The following is a 6,518-nucleotide window of genomic DNA, read 5'->3' as shown; positions in this document are numbered from 1 at the left end:
TATTTAAAATATTAAAATATTTATAATAATATTTATAATAATATTTATAATTTATAATAATAATTAAAATTTAAAAAAAAACAACAAAAAATAAAATAAAAAAAAACAATACAACCCCCCGTTTCCGGCGGAAACCAGATCTGATTTCTGCCGAAAACCAGAGCACTGTGCTCTGGTTTCTCGCCGGAAACCAAAGCACTTTGGTTTCCGCCGGAAACGGTGATGTGTGTGTGTTGTGTCGTCGGCGGAAAATGACTTCCGCCCAAATTTGGCGGAAGTCATTTTTCCGCCATATGGGGCTTATTTTCCCCAGTCAACGAAAACATTTCCGTTCACTGGGTTTTCCAGTGATTGCCAAACACCCATAGTCCGGATAATGATTTTTGGAAATCATTTTTTTGGGCTTCCAAACACACCTTAAAATTCAAAAGGCTACTGAAAGCAACATTTTCAATTAACTTTTTGAGAAATGAAATTATTTCAAACAGTTATCAACTAACAGTTAATTTACCAAACGCCTTTCTACATTTAGCTAATGTTATCCACTAATCATGCCTTCTAACCCAATCAACTAACAGTCATTTACCAAACAAGGTAAATCAATTAACTCAAATAGCTATTAGCTAAGTTCCAAACACCTTCATTATATTCTTTGTTTATTATATTCTATCGATGAAATAAACTTTTTATTCCCTCAAAATTTATTTTGTCAACTAAATGCGCTGTCAACAAGGACGCAAGTGGCACTACTGGAAACACATGCAACTACTTCACATACATTACTGTTTAGAAAATGGCAGAATAAGATTTTTTTTAAAGGTCAAACAACAATGAATATCATCATTAATCAAAATAGTTAAAATAAAATATAACAAATAATAATGATCTAACATCATATTTTTATTTTTCTATCCACCTAAATATCTAATTTAGTTACATGTTTTAATTTCTAATAAATAATAATAATAATTAATATTAATAATAATAATAATAATAATAATATACAATACCAATCATTATCCGAAAGAATAATTTGACAATTAAATTACAATAATTTTCATGAACCTAAATTTGATTCCAAAATAACAACAAAATTGAATTAAACCCTAAGGATAACAGTAAAATGCATATAAACAGAAAATACATAGCATAATTTAAAGACAAAGTTGAATTTAAAGGTGTAATTTAGAAGAAATATTAAAGATTAAAAAATAATTGAATGCGTGTGAGGATAGGGAGTGGCACGAGGGGCCACTGACAAGTTGACAAATATTTTTTTAACATACTGAAAGGTACATATGTTAAAAATACCATAGAAAAAGATTTTTCTGACAAATTAAACAAATTACATATACATTGAAAAATAAATAAAGTGTTATAATTTTGTTTTCAACATTTAAGTATATCAGACAACATAAAAATAATATAAAAATATTACAACATATTTTTTTTTTAAAAAAAGAATAAATCTTGTGTGAGATCGTTTCATCATAAAATGTATAATACATTTTTAGTTAAAATATTTAGGAGTCTTGTAGTAGTATACTGATAGGACTCTATGATTGTATCTTCTATTATAGTTTGTACGTACGTTCAGTTTATTGTATTACAGAAAACCTATTCTCATCTGGTATCAGTAGTTCAGGTGTGCATTCATGGCCAACGTCGACTCTCGTGACGGATCTGTCGAAGCTTCCTCGGAACGGACTGTTTCCGATGTGGCCATGCCGCCTCTACCACCCGCCGGATCTCTATCGTCCGCGCATCATTATGTGACTCTAAAATTATCTACGCACAACTATCTGTTTTGGCGAGCTCAGATGGTCCCTTTTCTCCGAGGTCAAGGCTTGCTCGGGTTTGTGGATGGTTCTATCCCGTGTCCGGTCGATCCAGCTGCTACCCCCGCCGTTCCTGCTGCTGCTTCGGCTTCGTCAACTACTGTTGCTGCCTCCGGTTCTGCTGCTGCTGCTCCAACGGCGTCAATGGCGTTGTGGATCCGGCAAGACCAGACGGTTTTGTCTCTCTTGATCTCCTCCTTGTCGGACGACGTCCTGCACCATGCGCTGGGCAAAGCCACTTCGCGGCAGCTGTGGGAGACGATCGAGCATTCCATGGGATTGGCAACCAGAGCTCGTGCACTGAATCTGCTTGGGAAATTGCACTCGCTGCGCCAAGGTGATGCTTCTGTAGCCGATTACCTCGCACGAGCTCGTACACTGGTGGAGGATCTTTCGCTCGCCGGACGTCCTGTGTCATTGGATTACCAGAATTTGTACGTTTTCCAGGTGCTACGGGCTGAGTATCGCCCGTTGGTGGCTGGACTGACTCGCGGTGATCCTGTTTCTCTGTCGGAGCTGTCCGATTATCTCAGTTCTCAGGAATTCATCCTTGCGGATGACTATGTTGATGCTACTCCGCCGGCGGCTATGGTGGCTCGGCGTGGTGGTGGTCGCTCGGGTGGCTCCTCTCCGCAGCAGCAGCCTCCTTTCCAACAGCGTGGCGGCGGTCGTGGACGTCGTGGTGGCAGAGGCAGAGGACGGTCGCGGGGCGGTGGTGTTCGTTGCCAGTTGTGTGATGCTGTTGGTCATACCGCCCTCACTTGTTACAGATTTAATCCGCCGTCTTCAGGTCCTCGGGCAAACGTTGCTGTAGCTTCTAATCGTGTGGATTCCCTTGCCTCCCACCATTGGCTCCCGGACACGGGGGCGTCAAATCACGCGACTCCGGATTCGTCCCTCCTTTCCTCTGCTGAAGACTACAGCGGTTCGGACACACTACGCGTAGGCGATGGTACAGGTATGCCCATTGTTAGTATTGGGTCTGCGTCGGTAGCCACTCCTAGTCGTACATTACGTTTATCTGATGTGTTACATGTACCCGGTTTGTCTGCCCCTTTATTATCTGTTCAGAAATTTGCCCGAGATAATGATGTTTACTTTGAATTTTATTCTGATTATTTTGTTGTCAAGGATCGTACCACCAAGGTGCCTCTTTATAAAGGTCGTGCTTCGGGTGGTCTTTACTCCTGGCCTGTTACTCTGCGTCGTCAACCTACTGCTTTGGTTGCTCGTGTCTCGTCCTCGGTCTGGCACAATAGGCTCGGTCATCCACATCTTCGTGTTTTGCGTCAAATACTAGATAGTTGTTCTCTTAGTTCTAGTACTGTTAATCGTTTATCTTCTTTATGTTCTGCTTGTCAGTTGGGGAAATCTTCTCGATTTCCCTTACCTCGTGTTAGTACTTCTACTACTCGTATTCTAGAACTAATATACACTGATATTTGTGGCCCTGCGCCTGTTCTTTCGTCAACTGGTTTTAAGTATTTTCTGTTATTCGTGGATGACTTTACTCGTTATATATGGTTTTATCCTATGCGTGCTAAAACTGATCTGTATGCCATTTTTGAGCAATTTCGTTGTCAAGTTGAGCGTTCCCATAATTGCAAAATTTTAGCCATACAGTCTGATCTTGGGGGGGAGTATAAGAAATTGGATACTCGGTTGTCTGCTCTTGGTATTGTGCACAGGCAGTCGTGTGCCTATACTCACGAGCAAAACGGTAGGGTAGAGCGTCGCCATCGTCATATCGTTGAGACTGGGCTTGCTTTAATAGCTCAGGCTTCGGTTCCTACGCGGTTTTGGGATTATGCGTTTGAAACCGCAGTTTATTTGATTAATAAGATGCCTACTCGTGTATTGCACGATGACACACGTCATTTTCGTGTTCATCGTTCTCCTCCTTCTTATTCGTTGTTGCGTGTCTTTGGGTGTTTATGTTTTCCGTTGTTGCGTCCATATAATCGAAACAAGTTACAGTTTCGCTCTTCTCCTTGTGTGTTTCTTGGTTACCCACCTTCTTTTCGTGGCTATCGGTGTCTAGACTTGAGTACTAACAGGGTATTTATCTGTCGCCATGTGCGGTTCGATGAATCTATTTATCCGTTTGCCTCAGCTGTGTCTGAACAGGTTTCGCCTCCTCTGGTTGCTAAGCCATGGGGTGTTGCTCGCGTTGCAGTTAGCTTGCCTGGGTCCTCTTCGGCCCCTGCTTCGGCTCCCACTGTTTCCAGTTCCCGCACTATTTCCGATCCCGTTCAGCGTGATGTTGCTCCGTCTAAGCCGGTTCGGGGTCGTCGTTTGAAGCGACCAACGGTGCGGACTCATGCTATGGCACTACGGAGTGGGTCGTAGACTCGGGCTCAACCGGTGGCTTTGGTGTCTCAGACTGTTATGGTGGAGCCTACGTGTTACACCCAAGCGGTTGTGTATCCGGAATGGCGCGAGGCGATGGACCTCGAGTTTAATGCTATATTGCAGAACCAGACATGACGGTTGGTCCCTCTCGAGCCCGAAATGAATGTTGTCGGGTGTAAATGGGTTTTCCGGGTCAAACGGAAGGTTGATGGGTCTGTTGAGTGCTATAAGGCGCGTCTGGTCGCCAAAGGCTTCAATCAGGTGGCTGGCCAGGATTTCTTTGAGACCTTCAGCCCGGTGGTCAAGCCCACGACGGTCCGCCTTCTGCTATCTCTTGCTATCTCTCATGGTTGGCATATTCGCCAGTTGGACGTTCATAATGCGTTCTTGAATGGTAGTTTGGCCGAGACGGTTTATATGCGGCAACCTCCGGGCTATGAGGATAAGGACGCTCCGAACCATGTGTGTCTTCTTCAGCGCTCACTATATGGGCTGAAGCAGGCTCCCCGTGCCTGGTTTGATCGGTTACATTCTTTCCTTATTTCGGTTAGCTTTTGTCCTTCCAAGACTGACGTTTCCTTGTTTATTTACTCTGTTGGTGCGGTTCGGTTATTCTTGCTTGTGTATGTGGATGATATTCTGGTCATGGGTTCTGACTTGGACTCTGTGATTGGTCTGGTTCGCAAGATGGGCACTGAGTTTAAGATTCGTGACATGGGTGCACCCACGTTCTTTCTTGGCATAGAGACTGTTTCTATGCGTGATGGTTTGCTTTTGTCTCAGCAGCGCTACATGTCAGATATTTTGAAGCGTGCCAACATGACTGATTGCAAGGCACTAGCTACTCCTGTTGCTTTAACTCGGCCCGCTGATACTGATGTGTCTCCTTATGCTGATCCGACTCACTACCGAAGTCTTGCTGGGGCTCTTCAGTATCTTACTGTCACTCGGCCTGACTTATCTTTTGCTGTGAACAAGCTTTGTCAGCACATGCATGCACCTACTACTGAGCATTGGGCTATGCTTAAACGTGTTCTTCGCTATGTGAAAGGAACCTTGCACTTCGGCTTGCGCATTTGTAAGTCTTCTTCGGCGGATATTCATGCATTCTCAGATTCTGATTGGGCTGGGGATCTAGTTGACAGGAAATCCACGAGTGGCTTTGCTGTTTTCTTGGGCCGCAATTTGATTTCGTGGGTCTGTCGGAAGCAGCGGACTGTAGCGCGCTCATCGACTGAAGCTGAATACAAGGCCCTGGCTGATGTGGCTGCGGAGGTTACCTGGTTGGTTTCATTGCTGACTGAACTTGGCTTATCGCCCACCTCGCCACCGCGTCTATGGTGTGATAACTTGGGTGCGACCTATCTGTGTGCCAATCCGGTGTTTCACGCTCGGACGAAGCATGTTGAGATCGACTACCACTTCGTTCGGGATAAGGTTGCTAAGAAGGAATTACTTGTTCAGTTCATTTCTACCAAGGATCAGCTAGCTGATATGTTTACTATGGCGCTCTCTGGTTCGCGTTTTGCATTTCTTCGGTGCAAGCTCAATGTTGCTGCCAACCTTCCGCTTTAGGGGGAGTGTTAGGAGTCTTGTAGTAGTATACTGATAGGACTCTATGATTGTATCTTCTATTATAGTTTGTTCGTACGTTCAGTTTATTGTATTACAGAAAATCTATTCTCATCAAAATAACTTAATTTTTTATAAGTACGTAAAAAAGCAGTACATTTTAATTAAAAAAAAATTATACATCTCACGTAAGAAGTTCTTACAAAAATTACTTTTCTTTAAAAAATAATTAATTGGTTTACCAATTTGGTGGGATGTCCAAAAAGTTTCTGATGTATCCAATGACATGTTATATACTTATATGTATGTCGGAAGCTTTTAAAAAGAAAATATAGGTCATGTATGATATATGGCGATCCAATAAAAAACAAAAGCTTTTATAAACATGGAATACGCTAAGTCATGGCGAATTTAAAATAGCATTCAGTATAGTTATATTTTCAAACTAATTAAGAGGTGCATTCAATTAGGATTTTTATTGATATTTTTTTGTACTTTTTTTTGAAATAAAAAAAAAACTTTTTTTTTTGTAAACTTTTTAAGTAATAGATTTTTAAAAATTTTGCAGAATCTTTTTAGTCTTTTGTAAAATTTATAAGACTCTATAAAAATTTATCGCATAAATTTTAATGATTTTTATAAACTTTTTTTTTTGTTAATTTTAAAAATTATGCAAAAGTTATTAAAATTTTAAATTAAATACATCCCTACAGATTTTTATTGACTTTTTTTTTTTTTTTTTTTTTTTTTTTTTTT

Source organism: Ipomoea triloba, chromosome 1 (assembly GCF_003576645.1).
Source record: "Ipomoea triloba cultivar NCNSP0323 chromosome 1, ASM357664v1".
NCBI lineage: Eukaryota > Viridiplantae > Streptophyta > Magnoliopsida > Solanales > Convolvulaceae > Ipomoea > Ipomoea triloba.
The sequence above is the reverse complement of the archived record's forward strand: the minus strand, read 5'-3'. Positions refer to the sequence as shown.